The 20,224-nt window shown below is 43.2% G+C and overlaps 1 long non-coding RNA gene across 1 annotated transcript in view; it reads left to right on the top strand.

Annotated features, from left to right (window-relative positions):
• Positions 1-9,628, top strand: part of LOC144889129 (uncharacterized) — a 34,343-nt gene extending 24,715 nt beyond the window's left edge. Inside the window, exon 3 of the long non-coding RNA XR_013621605.1 lies at positions 9,310-9,628. This is a non-coding gene — a long non-coding RNA (uncharacterized LOC144889129). The remainder of the gene's footprint in view (positions 1-9,309) is intronic.
• The last annotated feature ends 10,596 nt before the right edge of the window (positions 9,629-20,224 follow it).

Genomic DNA, 20,224 nt, shown 5'->3' with positions numbered 1-20,224 from the left:
ATCCCAAAAGGTCTTGGCTGCAATACATACTAGTAATAGAGGCAAATGTGAACGGGTGCAAAAGCAGCAAAAGTGAGAGAATCGGTAGAAAAGGGAGGAAACTGTTTAAAAAGGATATTGGAATGGGAAAAGCAGATGTAGAGGAAAAGAAAATAACATCACATTGCTAATTACATGATAATTGCAGAGAGAAGCACATATAACATACACTTATACAGAGGCACACAAAGCACCCAAAGGATTTTTTTTTCTTTCTTTTGTATACTGAATCGAGGCTCATGGAAGAGCTAACATTTATTTCACAAACAAATCAACCAGACAAACAAAATATACAAAAAGAGGGAGCGGCAGACAAGATGGGGAGAGAAGGGGAAGCACACAACCACAACATTTGAGAGTAGGGAGAAGTGTGGGAGGGAGAGGGCTTGGGGGGAGGAGGCGTGGGAAGGGGGAGGGGGGGGAGAGGTATAAAACACAAGGGGACCGAAATTAGCGGGGGTAGAAAAGATCAAGGTTTTGGATGGGGGAGGATAAGAGATGGTGGTGAACAGCTGTTTTAAAGACCTTGAGGGTGGAGTGGGATTGAAGAGAGTGATGGCGTTTGTTCCAGAGGCGGGAGAAAAGAGGAATGAAGGAGTGAAGGTGAGCAGAAAGTCTTGATTTTGGCAGTTTTTTTTTTTTTTTTTTTTTTTTTTTTTTTGTATACAAGATCGAGGCTCGTGAAAGAGCGAACATTAATCACACAGAAAGACAAACCGACACATAAAACATATAACATCGGGAGCGGTAGACAAGATGGGGAGAGAGGGGGAAGGACACAAACACAACATTTGAGAGCAGGGACCGAGAGACATGGAGACATCGAGAGATCTGAGAGAGGGCGAGGGCTTTGGGGGGGGGGGGGGGGGCATGGGAAGGGGGCGGTGGGAGAGGTATAAAACATATGGACACTGCCAGGACTTCCAGGAAAGAAGTTGGAATTTCAAACAAGGTGGTTCTGGGGTGAATTAGCGGGGGTAGAAAAGATCAAGGTTTTGGATGGGGGAAGATAAGAGATGGTGGTGAACAGCTGTTTTAAAGACCTGGAGGGAGGAGTGGGATTGAAGGGAGTGAGGGAGTTTGTTCCAGAGGCGGGAGAAAAGAGGAATGAAAGAGTGAAGGTGAGCAGAGAGCCGAGATTTCGGCAGTTTAACCATCAGAGGGTTGCTGGCAGATCTTGTGCGACCTGTAGGAATATTTGGGGGACAGAGCACAGAGAGAGCTGGGGGTGCAAGGCCGGAGAGGAGTCGGTAGAAGACAGAAAGACCACCTACCTGCCTGCGGTGAGTGAGTGAAAGGCCCTCAGAGATAGCTTCATCGCGGGAGATTCCAATAATTCTGAAAGCTTTGGTTTCAACAGCGTGAAGCCGAGCTAGGTGTGAGGCAGGAGCACCGGCCCATAGGGGAGAACAGTATTCCATTGAGCTGCGGATGAAAGCCTTGTATGTGGTGAGGAGCTCAGGTGTGCCGAGGAAGGACTTCGCACGACGGAGGATGCCCAGTCGGCGACTGGCTTTGGAGGCCAGCTTGGAAATGTGGTTTTCCCAAGAAAGATCATGGCAGATAGTGAGACCCAAAATCTTGAGCGACAGAACTTCTTGGAGAGGATTGTTGAGAAAGTAGATGGGAGGGTTGTCCAGTCGATCTTTTCGGAGAGACATAGTAAGAGTGTGAGATTTGTCAGGATTGAAAGACATGTTCCACTTGTTTGACCAGTCTGTGATTTTGTCCAGGTCTTCAGAGAGTGAGGAGGCAGCAGACTGCCGATCTGAGGGAAGAGAAATGGAGCGGCAGAGAGTGGAGTCATCAGCAAAGAGATAGAGAGGATTTTCGAGAGAGTCAGAGAGATCATTGATGAAGACCAGAAAAAGCACGGGGCCCAGAACACTGCCTTGGGGAACTCCAGCCTGAACAGGAAGAGGAAATGAGAGAAACCCATTCAGGGCCACACGTTGACGACGACTAGAGAGGAAGTCCGCCAGCCATGCGTGGAGATTTCCATGGATACCAAAGGAGGAGAGTTTGGTGAGCAGAGCGGGGTGCCAGACCGTGTCGAAGGCACGTGATATGTCGAGGGAGACAGCTCTAATTTCCTGTTTGGCATTGAGGACCTCCATCCATTGTTGAGACAGCAGAAGCAGCATGTCCAGAGTAGAGTGACCTGGTCTGAAACCAAATTGATGATCAGAGATCAAGCCATTGGAGAAGAGGAAAGATTTCATATCCGAAGCAATGATGGATTCCATGACTTTGCTGATAATTGGGAGAAGGCTGATTGGTCTGTAGTTGCTAGGATCTGTTTTTGCACCTTTTTTGTGCAAAGCGGTGATGTTGGCTGATTTCCAAGCAGATGGCAGTTGACCTTGAGCAAAAGAGAGGGTGAAGAGAACAGAGAGAGGGTGAGATAGAGCAGCAGAGCAGGATTTTAGGACCCGTGGGCTGATGCCGTCGGGTCCAGTTGCAGAATCAGAGTCGAGGGTTGACAGAAACTTTTCCACCTTGTCAGGAGGAAAGGACACGGAGTCCAGGAGCAGCAGGGTACGACTGGGTATGGTGGGTACAGAGAGGGATGGGTTTGGGACACAAGATTTAGAGGCAAACACAGAGTTGAGGCATTCAGCTTTTTCACGTGCGGAGTCAGCTGTGTAGCCGTTTGAGGTAAGGGAGGGGATGGAGGGGGAACAAACACCAGAAACGGATTTGACCAGACGCCACCAGGATTTGGAAGAGGGAGACAGATAAGAGAGTTCGGTCTTGAGAACGGAGAGATATTGTTTCCTGGCTCTCCTGAGGGTGGACACACACTTGTTTCGGGCTTTGTGAAAGGAAATGAGATTTCCTTCCGTTGGATTTGCTTTCCAGGAGACGAAGGCAAGTTGTTTCTGGGCAACAGCCTCACCACAAGATTCCGTGTACCATGGACGGGAGGAAGGGTGTGACAACTGAAGACGAGATGGGATAAATCTGTGCATGAGAGAGAGCAATTTACTTTGGAAGAATTCCCAGGATGAGTTGATGTCAGAGGTGGTAGAGATGGGAGACCAGTCCAGATGATTGATGGCTGCTTGAAGACCGTGCCAGTTGGCCTGAGTGAAATGCCAGACTCGTCGACGCTGAGCAGGCTCCCTGAGGATGGTCAGAGAGATGTCCACTTTAACAAGGACATGATCAGATGATCCGATCGGAGCAGAAGAAGAGCAGCAGACATTTTCAGGGAAGTTAGTCATAACCAAGTCCAGAAGAGAAGATGTTCCGTTGACTGAGATCCGGGTCGGGAAATTGACAGATTGTGTCAGTCCCAGTGAGTCGCAGAAGTCCTTTGCTGAAGAGCCATGGCTGGTGAGAGAGGTACCCACACCCAGCCAACTGGCATGGTGACAATTGAAATCACCACATATGAGGTAGAGAGAGTTGGGATGAGTAGATAGAAGTTGGTCCATATCATCAGACAGCGAGATGTAGATGGAGTCATCACTGTTTGGTGGACGGTACAACACACATATGAACAAGAGGTGGGAGCGAAGGGGAAGCCGTAGCCAGAGGTATTCCTGGGGGTGAGGTGGAGAAAGTGCAGTGCAGGGCGAGTGAGGAAGAGAGTTTTTGATAAAGATAGCAACCCCGCCTCCAGGACGAGGCTCAGGTCTATCATACCGGAGGAGGGAGTAGCCCGGGAGAGATACTATGGAATCAGAGACATCATAAAGGAGGAAAGTTTCTGTTAAGCAGATCACGTCTGGTTTGACAGAAGCAACCTGTATGGAGAGATCAGTTAAGTTTGAACGAAGGCCCCGGATGTTTGAGGTCCATACCGTTAATGAAGAGGAAGGGGGAGCATCAGATACAGAACAGGGGGGAGGAGGGGTAGGGTAAGATGTGGAAGAGGTGGAAGAGATAGGGAGAGCTGTTGAAGGTGTGTCAGAGATTTCAGAATAGCTCGGAGAAAGGGAAGGATGGGGCGGACAAAAGGTTTGATGGTGATTGGGTGAGCCACAATGAGGTGTTATTTGAGGAGGGGGAAGAGCGAGGCAGAAGGTTGGGGGAGATGGAGGTGAGAGTTTGAAGGGGGAAGAAGCGGGGAGGACGCTTTGAGGAGGGGGGGTGAGAGGGGGGAAATTGAGAAGCAATGAGGGTGGGGAGATTTGAAGGGGAGGGGTGAGGGGGGAGTTTGGGAGGGAAGGGACAAGGGGAGGGATTTGAAAGGGATGGGATATGGGGGAGATTTGGAGGGGAGGGGTGAGGCAGGAGTCTAGGAGGGGAGGGGCGAGGGGGCGTCTTGGCAGGGAGGGGTGAGGGGGTAGTTTAGGAGGGAGGGGGCAAGGGGGGAGATTTGAAAGGGATGGGTGATGGGGAAGATTTGGAGGGGAGGGGTGATGGGGAAGATTTGGAGGGGAGGGGTGAGATTGGATTTTTGAAAGTGTACGATTTATGGGAAACGAACATTTATTGCAAAATGAGTTTCTTGTGACCTTCGAGTTAAAAATACGTTTAAGGACGCTGGATGGAGGATGGAGTGCAGGAGAGTTTAGGGAATGTAGAAAAAAGGCACTATAGGAGATGGATATTTTTTTTGGGATGAATTGATTTGGTGAGCAAGTCGAAAGCAGCCTTTTAAAGAAGAAGAAGAAAAAGGTGTTATAAAATATGACGGAATACATAACTTGAGGGGAAAGTGTAAACATTGAAGGTTAATGAGTGAAAACTATCTGGGGAAATGGGGGAGAAACACGTGGTCGAAGAACGAACGAACGAATAAGAATGAATAAACGAATGAGAACAGAGAAGGAAATGTTTTTTTTTTTTTTTAACCATAAGACCATAAGACCATTTAACCATTTAACCATAAGACCATAAGTTTAACCATAAGAGGGTTGCAGGCAGATCTTGTGCGACCTGTAGGAATATTTGGGGGACAGAGCCGAGAGAGAGCTGGGGGGGGCAAGGCCAGAGAGGAGTCGGTAGAAGACGGAAAGACCACCAACCTGCCTGCGGTGAGTGAGTGAAAGGCCCTTGGAGTTAGCTTCATCGCGGGAGATTCCAATGATTCTGAACGCTTTGGTTTCAACAGCGTGAAGACGAGCTAGGTGTGAGGCAGGAGCACCAGACCAGAGGGGAGAGCAGTATTCCATAGAGCTGCGGATGAAAGCCTTGTATGTGGTGAGGAGCTCAGGTGTGCCAAGGAAGGACTTCGCACGATGGAGGATGCCCAGTCAGCGACTGGCTTTGGAGGCCAGATTTGAAATGTGGATTTCCCAGGAAAGATCATGGCAAATAGTGAGACCCAAAAGCTTGAGTGACAGAACTTCTTGGAGAGGATTTTTCAGAAAGTGGATGGGAGGGTTGTCCAGTCGGTCTTTTCGGAGAGACATCGTAAGAGTGTGAGATTTGTCAGGATTGAAAGACATGTTCCGCTTGTTTGCCCAGTCTGTGATTTTGTCCAGGTCTGCAGAGAGTGAGGAGGCTGCAGACTGCCGATATGAGGGATGAGGAATGGAGCGACAGAGAGTAGAGTCATCAGCAAAGAGATAGAGAGGCTCACGAGGCTCACGCCTTCCGCGCCAACCAATCACACGTTCCCTGTGGCATGGTTATAGCTCGTCTCACGCGATGTTGCTGGGCCAGCTGGTGGTGCGGCTGGCAGCGGCCATCCGACGGTGCCCCGATCTGGCTCTGCCGGTCTTCTTCCAAGGTCATTGTAAGGGAAGGGGAATTATTTAATGTTCGCTAAGGGCCTATCTCAGTGTTTATATGAAGAGAAACAGAGCAGATACTTAGTCAATCTTACTTAATCCCCGGACAAGGGCCCACTCACTCGCGCAGGGAAAAGGAGGAAGGAAAAGTACGCACTCCAAACGCGTCCTGGCGCCATTTGCTCCGGACAGCTCGCCGGGCGTGGTCCTCAAGTGTTCGCGGCACGTGTACTACAGGGAGCCCATGTAGGAAGGTCGTCGGCGTAGGTGGCCCCGGGAGAGATCGTCCTCGCACAGCATTATTCACAGGCAGCAGGGCGCAGGGCATGGAGAGTTCTTGCACACACAGCCTTGATCTCCGCGCAGCGACTCTCTCTCTCTCTCAACGAACCACTCTCTCACAACCCCCTCTCACAACGCTCTCTCTAACAACACTCTGGGGCACTGCTGTGGGGGGCCCGGGGCAGGGTTTTATACCGCCCCTCCCCAGTCTTACCCGAATGTTCGAAGCCCCTCCCCTCGCTGCCGTTGTTAGCCACTCCCCTTGAGCTCCGATTGGCTGCTCGCCGCTTACCGGCCACTCCCCTGCAGCTCCTCCCTTGGGCATTCCAGACTTGTTCCAGGCCTAGCACGTGGCATTCTAGCCCAATCGAGGCCTACACTTACTGGCCTGCTCAACGCATACTAACACATGAAAGGAGGCTACGCTTACATTTAATAAGAAATAACTGAACTAAAGCGAGGCTACATGTTGTGGTGCAACTACCTACGAGGGGGTTATCCTTTATTCTGAAAACCGCAACAATAATATGTTCCTTTTCAAGGAACTTCAAAACACCTCCAGGCCATTATAGCCTAATCAAAGCCTCTGAGCTGTGATTGTGAACCTCTGGTTGTTTGTCCATGCTCTATCCTTTTTAAGTGCTGAGCAACAAACAAGGAAGCAGCACGTAGCATTTCAAAGTATTTTGCATGACTCAAGTTCAAGTTTATTTGCACTATGATTAATAAAATACAAAATGAGGAATTAAGACAAAATGAATATGAATATGAAGTGATGTGGAGGACTGGAGGAGTCTATGTTAAAAGCCAGGCTTGTCTTATACAGTTATACAGACCCCCATTCCATACACACAAGTGAAATACACTTGGACTTATTTGAACAACACAGATTTGGCGTGAAAGAAGAAGAAGGAATACAAGAAAGTTAAGAGGGAGAAAGATGGGAATGCGGAGAGGGCTCCAGTAAATACGAACAAATTTCACCATTTTCTTGAAATTATCCTACTTGGAATACTGGTGAACAGAATAAGACTATCTACGTGTCAACTCTCTATTTATTCAATAGTACTAATTTAAATTTACGTACAATGAATAAAGGCTGTGAGTTGATTTTAGGTTCAAGTCTAATGAATTCCAAAATTTGAGTCCCACAAAAACACGTTTTTCTTGCAGAATTTGTTCTAACTCGTAGAAGATGGAGCAGCCTGGTTTGTCTTGTAGCGTAACCGTGGACTTGACCATTTTTGGTAAACAATTGCACAAAGGTATTTGGTAATTCTTGCCTATCTAGTTTGAACATAAGGGTTCCCAACTGATACAAGTACAATTCGTGTATCTTTATAAAAAAAATTGTTTTCAAGAAATAAATTTTGGTATGAGATTGATAACCTTTGTCGCAAATAAATCTCATAACTCTCTTTTGAATCTTTAAAAGCTTATCTATCTGTAACTTTGGGAAATTTCCCCAAGCACGTAAACACTAATTCAGTCGAGACAAGATCAGAATATAATTTAATGAAAGAAGTATTTATTTTGGGAATTAATTTTTTATTATCATCTATCTATAATTCCAGTAATCTCTGTCTGTCTGTACGTTTGTTTGTCTGTGACCGCTGTTTCTCGACAACCACGGGTCCGATATACTTTTAACTTGCCAGGTATATTGCTGGGGACCCGAGGATGTGCCTTTTCAAGGTTTCATATTAATCGGACAATTACTTACCGAGCTATGTCCAAAAAACGATTCAACCAATCAGAGAGCAGCGAACGATCGCGTGTGCCGAACGTGGCGGGCACACTCTGCCTCGGATGGCACATTTGAGAGCGTATTCATTTATTTCACGTTTGCAAACTATGTTGGCGTTAAACTATGTTTTACAACTAATAAAAACGAATTTGCGATTCATTCGCTTTCCTGCGCGTTTGTGCACGCGATGGCGATTTCTTTACCAAACTCCGGAAGCCGTTCGCTTTGGACCAAACCATTGCATGTAAATAGAGGGGGGGGATTGTCACCACTCGCAAGCTGTTCGCTTTGGACCAAACCATTTCATGTAAATAGAGGGGGGGGATATAATTTTAGATATAGATATAGTACGGGCATGCCCTAGTTGTTAATGATGCCAGCACTTCTAGAAATATTTTTGCATAAGGTATAAACATTTTTTGCACGAGTTATTTTTGCATATTCATAAGCTATTTGTCCAGGGTTTGAACTTCACTGAATAATTATACGTACAACATAATATGTGAAGATTTAAGGGATTGTACAGTACAATGATCAACACAACGACATGTTATGGTTTAAAACAAAACAAAATCGTTTTGGGATTATGGAGTTGGATAGAGAGCAGAGAGATGTGGGTGGAAAACAAGGATGTAAACTATAGTCTAGAACCTGAGGCCAACTAAGAAAACCCGAGCAAGTTAAAAAGCTACTTTTGCTTAAAATTGAATGCACTGTCCAGGTAGAACTTTACATATTTCAGCCAGCTTTTTGCCATCTGCACGAGTTTGTTGTGTCTCCTGCCACTTGCTACACCATTCCTATAGTTGTGTGACTGGTTTACCATGAAACGTGGTTTTATCGTTAATACCCATTTTTGTTGAAGATCCAGATCCGGATCCGGCTTGTATAATTTTAAAAGTGATTCTTCACCATTGGCAGATAGGAGGACCAAAACGATATATAGCAGGATATCTCAAAAGCGTACATTTTGGTGAGATCTGAATGCGGATACTAGAATTATTTTAAAGTGATTTTTCACAATTGAGAGATTTAGGGCCAAAATGATATATAGCATGATGCTACAAAAAGTTGTGGACGAATTATGACAAAACTTGGTGTATGGGTTGGGTAGGTAACAAGAACAAGCCAATTATATTTTGGTTCAGGCCCAGATGCAAATCTGGCCTATCGGTGGGATACAAAATGGAATCTGTTCAGCTTGGCGGAGGTATTTGCTCTTACCAAGTGCCGTTGTAGTAAATGTTGTTGTTTTTTAGTTCCAAGGCTGCAAGATACATTATACTAGATTTTATCATCTATTGGTAAAAGGAGAAGCGTCTATCTGTGTGTATGTATGTGTGTGATGTCCACTGCCGCAACTCACTTATACGAACACGAAATGGTACACACGCGACACCTCTCATCCGCCGATATTTGTCATATTTCCTATATTTCCATGAGTCAGATTTACATTCAGGAACAGAACAATACCATGATGGTTAACCATTTTGAAATTGCCACTCTTTCATCTAAATGCTGCAAGTTATGTTTAAAGGACTATTTTAATTACAGATTTCGTGCCAGCAACAGCAGAGAGGCTCAGACGGACGAATGGACGGACACACGCACACATGGAAGATGGAGGATGCATGGACAGACGTTTCCCAAACTACAAGCCCCCATCTGGCGGACACGCAGTTGCAGCTAAAAAGCATCAAATTAAATGGTGCTCAAACAGTATGATGGGATAACTTATGTTTGCCACAAATGTGACTTGTTGAAGCTTGATATTTGCTTGGTAATGATTTAATTATCGTCTTTGTAAATAAAACAATCAAACGTTATCAGGGTATTATATTTCCTTGAATGCAAAGAATGGAATCAACAGAACGTTCAACGAATTGTGCTAACTGCCGTGGCATGCAACGAGAAGTTGGGGTTTCAGGAGCTAAGCGTTAACAAGCAACAAGTTTGTTTGCAACAACGTTAACTTGTTTGCAACAAGCGTTAATCCTTCGTCAGAGGAAAAGAGGGGTAATGAAGTGTTAGCTCCTGAAACCCCAGCTTCCCCTTGCATCCCACGGCAGTTAGCATACTTGGATCAGCATTCTGTCCATTGTTTTACCTTTGTACCAATGCAAAACGACACCAGCCATCACAATAATAACTAAAACGGCACTCAGTCGAGAGCAAACCTCCGTCTGGTTGGACATATCACTCAATGGTGAAGAATCACTTAAAATTTCTACGAGCTGGATCCGGATCTTCACCAAAATTGAAACGATTCTTCCTAGTCAAACACACAACCTGTCCAACAAGTTTCGTCCAAATCCGTCCATAACTTTTTGAGATATCCTGCTATGTATCGTTTTTGGCCCCATCTCACAATGGCGAAGAATCACTTAAAAAATTATACTAGACGGATCCGAATCCTGATCTTCACCAAAATCTAATCATTTCGTCCTCGTCACATACGCTACATCTCTGCCAAATTTCGTCCGAATCCGTCGACAACTTTTTGAGATATTCTGTTCACAAACGTTCAGACAAATGGACAAACGGACAAACAGACAGACAGGGGTGAAAACATAACCTCCATCCACCTGTGGTGGCGGAGGTAACTAGTTCTCCATTGTATTTAATTTCTCCTCTGACTACCTGAGTGTTTGATTACTTTTGGGACACTTTCCATATATGCACGTTTTTATCAACTTTTAGTGCTTCTTGTAGTTACCCATGTTGCTGCAATGGTTCATGTTATGAATGCGATACATCCACAATGTTCATATACCATGTGTGATTTGAAATAAATCAGGGAATTGATCGTGTTTGCTGCTCTCATAAATCCTGTCAATGTTTCACGATCCTTGGAATTATGAACAAGCATCAGGAACAAGCATTATGAACAAACACTCTTCAGCACAAGCAAGAAACAGCATGTGAACGTTTCGACCACATCTTCACTATCACAACAATTTAATTCCACCATGAATGCCTAACATTGGCCTTCCCGACATGTTCGTTCAAGTTCATTGCTCATACAAATGTGCTGCAGGATCGCTTGTTCCAAGTCTGACATCACCATGCTGTGTAATGACAACCTGGGTATTTAAAAAGTTGTCTGCAATGGGAGATGCATGGCGTCGAGGATACAGAAAAACAAAAAAACAAATACAACTTCACAAACATTTTGACATTTTATGATGTTCCACAACACCAGGTTCACTGGGGTGAGATTGGCTCAGCTGATAAACTTACGCAATTTAAGAGCTCGGAAAGCATGACAAATTCAATGATTCCTTCAGGCTTTTTATTAACATAAAGTACTCAACCATCTTACCGAGAATATCAACGAAATGCTGTGGAAATTGTTGTTGATATCCCCCAAAGCCGAGAGTGCGAGCGGCAAATTTGATTGGTCAAGATGGTGTAAAATGGCGTAATATTTTGTCCAAGTACTGCCATGCTGGAGGTTTTTGGAAGTGCCAACAAGGCAATTTGTGTTCGACAGTGTTCAAATATATAATTCAATTGAAATAAGATAAAGATTTTAAAGGTTGTGGGAAAAAAACGAAACAAACTTTTTTTGGAGGTTTACCGCCATTGATGCACCATCTTTTACACCATCTTATTTAACCCGTTACATAAGTTATTCACACTTGTTGTTTGCGTCCTTTATTAGCTCCCTAAAAACAATAAGTTTCCTGTTTGAAATGACTTTCAATGTTGTTTCACTGCCAGACAGGCAGACAGTCGAAAACAATTACCTCACCTTCCTCTGTGTGCATGCACGCTCGGGACTAGATTCCGTGCAATTTGCCAAATTCAGAGCCAAAGTAGGCCTACTGCTAAACTGCAGGTTCATACGCTCCGATTCACGTTTCTATTCTTGTTTACAGTGTTCCAAATAAGAATTAAATTTAAATTAATTCGGTTTTCAATCATAGACCAATGTCTGTAGACAGACAGACAGAGTGAACCAATTGCTTAACCCCGCTTTACACTTCACTTGTGAGGAAATAAAATTAATCCGCACAGTTTCCACGTGGCCTTCACAAGTAAGGTAGGCTTTGAGATCCTTCCCTGAGTCAGAAATTCTGAGATTGTGTGTGTAATTTTCCCCCTAGAGAGCAGGCAATGGGTACACAGTGAGCGGCCCTAAATGCGTTCACTGTGAGTGGCCCTAAACGTGCCACATGAACCACCTTTGGAGGCCATTTTTCCCCACCGAGCAGGGGTTGGCCTTTTTTGGGCACCGTGGTCCCCCTTTTGAAGCAATGTTTTATGGCCGGATGCCCTTCCGCTTCCGGCCGCCAACCCTGTTAGTCACCTCTTGCGACACACAGGGAATTACCAGTGAACTGGTCCTCAATTTGCCGACCTCGGAAGGATGACAGGCTGAGTCAACCCCCCTGGCATTAATTCAGCGATAGATCAGGATTCAAACCCAGGATCCTAAGATCCCAAGCCGGCACCCTAACCGCTAAGCCAACACCAACCTAAACGCGCCACATGGGGAGTTAGTAAAAGGCGCAACGGGCAGAAGTTCATGCTATTGTCTTCCGGTGGCCATTTCCTGCAGATCCTCCCCTGCTCGTAGACTGATTCATTTTATGATTTCTTTGCTTTTGCATTTGGTAATAAATTGTAATTTGACCAAGGTGTAGGCAATATAACGAACATACTCTTCATCGAAAGACACCGTGGGACTCTATAACGTCCACTAATTAATGCTTGCAGACTGATGCCCAGCTTTCAATGTCCGTCTGAAGGACAGCACACTCGCTGAGTCCACTAATGACTAATCACTGAGCTATCCTACCTGCCACAGTCTTGGGGGTAATGCCAACATTATTGTGAGCAACGTTCATGGATGTTCCATGTGTTCTATGCCTTTTGACAATCTAACAAAGGTGGGCGGTCCGCTTCGAAAGTCCGCTTATCCGCTTATCCGCTGCAGCGGACTAACGTTTTCGAAGCGGATAAGCGGATCGGAACAACCCCCGGAAACCGAAGCGGATAAGCGTAAGCGGACTACCGAAAAATTAAAGCGCATCGCGATTCGCCAAATCAGCTGTTAGCCTGAGCCGTTACTCTAGAATTGTGAATATTTATTTAAGTGAATAATAAGTGAAACCCTAACAACTCGGCTCTTGCGACATAACGCATTATATCATAACGTTATGTTCACGTCATGGTTTACGACATGGTTGTAACATAACGCATTACATCATGACGTTATGTTCACGTCATGGTTTACGGCATGTTCACGACACCATGACGAATAAACGGCAGTCCGTTGGCCCGCCATCTTGTTGACTTGTTTGTGTCTGAATAACCAAACGTTACAGCTCTCGCCCAATCTCTTCCCGCTCGAGTTCCGTGATGCTTGGGTAACTCTGTTTCTCAGGCATAACACGCCGCTCCCGAGCTCTGCCTCGGTCGAGCGCGTGTTCAGCTACGGGTCGGACATCCTCAGGCCTAAGAGGTCGGCCCTGGCTGCACCGAACTTCGAGGCCCTCGTCTTCATGAAGGGCAACCTCCAAATCCTCAAGAAGGCCCACGAGGTGGAGGAGGAAGACGAGGACTAGTCAACAGACTGCTAGTGCTAGTCTGTTGACTAGTAGACTCTCTTGTCAAAGAAAGGATGGGCAAATAGTCTAGTAGGAAGACTAGGTCCCCCTGCACCCCCCGGAGATATACTTCTAATCAGTGTTTCTAGATTGGAAAAAATGTGTAGAAAATGACTAGCTATGGCCCCAAGCTGAAAAAATGTCCCACATACCATTTTTATGCAAATTACTGCTGCAAATTTTATGCAAAATTATGCAAATTTTATGCAAATTTTTGATGAGGAGTAGAGTTGAGGGGTCTTTGAGGGCTTCATCGAGGTGCTCTCGGTTGCAAGACTGGGTCATTCTGAGAAGCACAGCAGGGTCAGAGATCATGATGTTCTCCTCCTCAGTGAATCTCTCCATCAACAGCCTCTCCATTGCCTCACACACTGTTTTGAGGCAAAAGAGGGACTTTGCGTAGGCCTTTCCACTGAGAACACCTTTGAGAGATCCACTTGTTACTAGTTGTGCCTCAAAGAGAATCTCTGCATATCCAGAACCACGCATCTTGTGTCCAGTGAGCATCCCGATGTAGTTCATGGATGTGTGGAAGGGTCCAATCGTTACTACATGACTAGCAAATTCATTTGGCCAGCGCCAGATGATGGGAAGGGCTTTCATGCAGACACCCAGATCAAATGTATTCAGGACCCATCTCTGACCCACCTCAGCAGTTGCTGCCTCGGAACGCTTCAGTAGCTCACGAACAACTGCGTTGTCTGTGATCGGTCTGTGCCTGGTGCCTGCATGGCATGGCAATGGCCTGCAGCCTGTGCCTGGGCTAGGGGGTTTCACCTCTGCAACTGGTTCTCCCCCACCCAGCAAATCAACAGTCGACTACTGCACGCCTATCCACCAACCGATCACAGACAACGCAGTTGTTCGTGAGCTACTGAAGCGTTCCGAGGCAGCAACTGCTGAGGTGGGTCAGAGATGGGTCCTGAATACATTTGATCTGGGTGTCTGCATGAAAGCCCTTCCCATCATCTGGCGCTGGCCAAATGAATTTGCTAGTCATGTAGTAACGATTGGACCCTTCCACACATCCATGAACTACATCGGGATGCTCACTGGACACAAGATGCGTGGTTCTGGATATGCAGAGATTCTCTTTGAGGCACAACTAGTAACAAGTGGATCTCTCAAAGGTGTTCTCAGTGGAAAGGCCTACGCAAAGTCCCTCTTTTGCCTCAAAACAGTGTGTGAGGCAATGGAGAGGCTGTTGATGGAGAGATTCACTGAGGAGGAGAACATCATGATCTCTGACCCTGCTGTGCTTCTCAGAATGACCCAGTCTTGCAACCGAGAGCACCTCGATGAAGCCCTCAAAGACCCCTCAACTCTACTCCTCATCAAAAATTTGCATAAAATTTGCATAATTTTGCATAAAATTTGCAGCAGTAATTTGCATAAAAATGGTATGTGGGACATTTTTTCAGCTTGGGGCCATAGCTAGTCATTTTCTACACATTTTTTCCAATCTAGAAACACTGATTAGAAGTATATCTCCGGGGGGTGCAGGGGGACCTAGTCTTCCTACTAGACTAAAATTGATTTTTCTTTAATGCAACTTGCATATATTAAAATTATATTTAAATTAACTGTAGAGTAGAGTCGAGTGGAAAACTTTATTTCAATACATTTTGAATAAATTTTATTTAAATAAAAATGTATATTTTTGATCTTAAAAGCTTTGTTTGTCTTTGTAGTAGTTAGAAATGGCTATTTAGGCTTTAAAAGCATTAAATTCCCTTTAGAAACGTCAAAAATCGCTATAAAAACGTCGAAGCGCTTTTAAAAAATCGAATCGAAGCGGATAAGCGGTAAGCGGACTAAGATTTTCGGCCGCTGAAGCGGATAAGCGAATCGGACTACACGGGCTGGCGGAGCGGATAAGCGGTAAGCGGACTTAAAATTTTCCGAATCGCGCCCACCTTTGCAATCTAATCACTCTGTTCTTCTTTAATGCATGAAATTGCTATCAGCAGGTACTGTATCGTGGTGTGAAGAGTATTGATTGTGGTTGTATCAGATTTTCAAACACGTGCGGACGCACATTGGAATGAAATAAAACCATTGCTTTCTTCATCGGTTTAGGTATATGAAATGCAATCATTGCAACATTTTTCTGGTAAATATATTGAAGAAAAAAACTAGTTGATCAATTATTTTCGGCCTTACCAAAAAAAGCAATGACGAAACGGTAAAAGTTTATCTCATTTTTATTGATAATATAATTATAATAATAAAATTACCTTTATTATTTAATTAATTACATTTATTGATTAATTTTTCATTTTTATTTAATTTTTAATTTAATTTCATTTATATTTATTTATTATTTAATTATTTAATATAGCAAATTACCTTTGCTTTTTTCCACCTCACTTGCTTTTCAAACCACTTGTTCACAACACAAACCATTGCATTGTCTGAACTCTAAATAATTTGGAATTTTTTCTTAAAGTATTCCACCCTTAATCAGGTTGACTATGTTTTTTCGTTCAAAATTTTGGTAGATTAGCAAAACTATATATTTTTGGAATATTCAGAGCATGAGGAATCCAAAAATTAATGTTTACATTTGCGTAGACACCTTTGCGAAAATGACACTCAGGACAGTGATGAAGATCTGTAAAAGCATATTCCTGAACGGTATAGACCTCGTAGATCCGGTGTATAGGACTTATAGTTCAATCTGCTACTACCTATAACTTCCTATAACAACCTATAACTTCAAAGGACTTACAATATCATGTATTATGTAATACAGCTATATCACAAATATAAAGACAATGGTTTTCAATTACCTTTGTTTGTTGCTTTTCTATAATCCTGAGCACTATTTTGAGGCCTTTATTGGATTCCTTGACCCAGAAAACATAGGATTAGCATATTTAATTAAGTCTCTGGGTTGACTAGAAGCCGAGATCGCGCAAAATATGTATTTTATGGCGGCCATTTTCAAAATCCAAAATAGCGGCCATGCAGGTGTCTGTGCAAATGCCAACATTGATTTTCAGATTCTCCATGCTCTGAAGATTCCAAAAATGTACAGGTTTGCTAATCCCAAAATTTTGAAAGAAATTATATTTGTTAACATAGTGAACCTGACTATCTTCATCACTGTCCTGAGTGTCATTTTCGCAAAGGTGTCTACGCAAAGGTAAACATTAATTTTTGGATTCCTCATGCTCTGAATATTCCAAAAATGTATAGTTTTGCTAATCTACCAAAATTTTGAACGAAATTATATTTGTTAACATAGTGAACCTGACTACCTATGGCACAGTAACATTGCTCACCCCTCAACCAAACAGACTGCGGCAGCATTCCTCTCTGCCAATACAGAGAAAATATCGAAATATAGTTATCTTGCCGAAACACATACATATTATAATGCAGGAAAGTTCCACACTGTCATTTTCTTCCTCCATAAAGACAAGCAGGCAAAGCCCTTAAATTGATTTCTGTGGTCACTTTTTGAAAAAGGTTTAGTCTCAAGAGCTTCTGTGTCTCAACAACAACCTTCACCTGTCTTTGGAAGATATCTCCAAGCTGACCTCCAAAGTCAGCCAACACCTTGAAATTCTCCATCTTCCGTCATCCTCAGTCACACTGCTCTAAGCATTCATCTGAAGTTCTATGGAATATGGTTCCCACTTTGGGCCGTCACTGCTATTTCTCCCATTATCGCCCCCATCCCATTTAAGGTCATGGAGTCGAAGACTCTCCATGTCAACGGAATATGGTGGTAACAGGCTGCATCACAGTGTATGTTTCTCACTCACAAGTCTCACCGATCGATCTCCCAGGAGCGACCCAGAGATCCCCCACATCCAGGATGGTGTACCGACGCCTGCACTAAGTCAGTGCCATGACGGAGTTAGAGAGAGAGAGAGAGAGAGAAAGAGAGGGAGAGGCAGAGGCAGAGGCAGAGGCAGAGGCAGAGGGAGAGGGAGAGGAAGAGGGAGAGGGAGAGAGAGAGGGAGAGAGAGAGAGAGAGAGAGAGAGAGAGAGAGAGAGAGAGAGAAAGAGGGAAGGGCCAGTCCAAGGGGACCGATCGGCCTGATCGAATGTGGAAGATTTGGCCTCTGGTTTCCCCCCACTTGCAACCACCGTGAAGAGGCGTCCCCAATAGTTGTTCACAAGTAGGTTGGTAGCTTTGCTGTCTTTTACCAGCTCTGTTCTAGTCTTGCTCCTCGCCCCTCTCACCTCTCTGCCTCCATGTTGCCCAAATCTACTGGAAGCTATTGTCCTATTCCCCTTTCCAAGTACAAACTGAACACTCAGCACCGTTCATTCATACTATACCATACATCATATAATGTGACATTTTTTGAAGTATGGTTGCCAGGAGCGGGATTAATGATATAGTAGTGCTTTTGCTTTTCCAGCAGCAGATAAAGATTGTGCTGCATCAGTCATATCGATCTGCATTTTGTGAGTCAACAAGTCTTAAATTCACCTTAATATCAACTCTGTTGTGATAAAACTGAAAATACGATCAAGAAGACAGGATGTACTGTAATAATCAGGTTTTCCACACCACTTGCACAATCGTGGCACTAAACCGGTAAGACCGGTATATATATATATATATATATATATATATATATATATATATATATATATCTATATATATATATATATATATATATATATATATATATATATATATATATATATATATATATATATATACAGTATATATATATAATCTTTTAGATTATAAATTATTTGGAATATTCAATTGACAGATTATTTATTTTGAAAGCACTTTGCAGAACATGGTCAGTGGCAGTGGGGATGGCCTATTTTCATTTTCACATGGGTGGAGGATAAATTGAATAGATTAGGGGAAAGTTTTTTATTGAAAAATTCACGAGCTCTTTTACATTTTCTGAAGGACTTTTCTTCTTCAAATATAAAAGTAATAAAATCTATCTTTGTTCAACTTCCGTGACATTTTATTTTGAAAATCCAGCTTGAACAAGTTGCGGCGTCCTGCTCAGTGCTCAGTGCTCAGTGCTCAGTAAGGTGTGCTGCAGCCCAACAGGTATTTACAAAAGAGAATCAAATAGTTGGCGAAACATGAACTCACAACATGAGTGTGATCAACTCAGGATAAGAGACAAAGGAGATTCAGTCCACAGGGGGGAAAAAATATTCATGAGGACATACTAGTCAGGTTCACTATGTTTTTTCGTTCAAAATCATGGTAGATTAGCAAACCTATACATTTTTGGAAACGTTATTACATGGAAAATCTGAAAATCAATGTTTACATTTGCCAATTCCGACCAATTCGATTCGACCAATTCGACCAATCGACCAATTCCATTCGACCAATTCGACCATTCGACCAATCGTTTCGATCGACCATTCGACCATTCGACCAATTCGATCGATTCGATTCGATTCAATTCATCGAATTCGATTCGATCGACCATTCGACCAATTCGATTTGCCAATCAATTTGACCGACCTTTGCTTGTGTGGAACGGACTGTGAAAACGATGCGGACTATATTGTCGGATACGACACACAGGACAGTGATGACGAACTCTAAATGGCATATTCTGTAATCGTGTATGTTTGATGCCATTGACTGCCTGTGTATATTTTGTCATTGACTGCCTGTGTAGATGTGAAGTTATACTGACTGCACGTGTATATATGATTTTGCTGACTGCCTGTGTATGTTTGGTGATATGAATTATTGTGACACATTTTGATGTTATTAACTGCCTGTACAAAATGATAACATGTATTTGATTATGCAACTTATCGCGAATATAAAGACAGTATTTTGCAATTCAAAACCTTTGATTCGTGTCTTACCATTCCCCATAGCACTAATTTGATACTTTCATTGGATTCCTTGTCCCTGAAAATATAGGTTTAGTATATTTTAAAAAGTTTTTAGGGTAATTAGAGGCAGAAATAGAACAAAATATGTATTTTACAGTGGCCATTTTGAAAATCCAAAATGGCCGCCATACAGGTATCTCTCCAAATGTAAACATTGATTTTTAGTTTCCTTATGCTATAACCTTTCCAAAAATGTATAGGTTTGCTAATCTACCATGATTTTGAACGAAATATAATTTATTGACATAGTGAGCCTGACTATACAATTACCTTGCATGAATTTGGAAGCACCAATGAAGCATTTGGTTTCAATATTTCATAATGATGTCTACCATTGTAATTCAGTTTGGGAATATAAAATATAACTCCGATTGAGGCCAAAAAGCTTGAGAGACAAGTTAAAATAGGTTCATTAGAAGGTAAGAAGGTACATATATGAATATCTGCCAGGTGGGTTATTTTCTGATGGAAGACTATATGTTTACAGTTTCTGATCTATTCTAAATTAAAAGATAGGAATGTGGCAGGAGCATGTTTGATGCAGGAATGAAGAACTTCGTAGAAAGATAATTTGCATATACAGAAATAAAAGAGAAATTTACCTAATCTTGATGTTTCTTTTGTTCAATTTCCTTATTTTTTCTCCTGTTTCTTTTGCCTCTGATATTTGTTTCTTTTTTTTCCCTTTTCTCTTTATTCTCTTCTTTATTATATTTATATTTCCTTTACCATTTTAAAGTTTATTCTCAAATTTTAATATAAAAATCTGTTATTTTATTACACTTGCTTTCTTTCAAATACGTTCGCTTCTCTGGTGCAATTATTTTGTGTTTGTAACCATTCCTGATCCCGTTCTCGCAACTTTATATTTCTATCTACTCTCTCCCATTCACCTGTGAACCCTAAGATCCAAAGATCCATGTATGTCCCTTCATCCCTGATATCACCCCGAGACCCCCCCCCCCCATCCTCCCCCACACATACACACACATGCACGC

This window comes from Myxine glutinosa, chromosome 1 (genome assembly GCF_964187855.1).
Source record: "Myxine glutinosa chromosome 1, kmMyxGlut1.1, whole genome shotgun sequence".
Lineage (NCBI taxonomy): Eukaryota > Metazoa > Chordata > Myxini > Myxiniformes > Myxinidae > Myxine > Myxine glutinosa.
The sequence above is the reverse complement of the archived record's forward strand: the minus strand, read 5'-3'. Positions and strand labels throughout refer to the sequence as shown.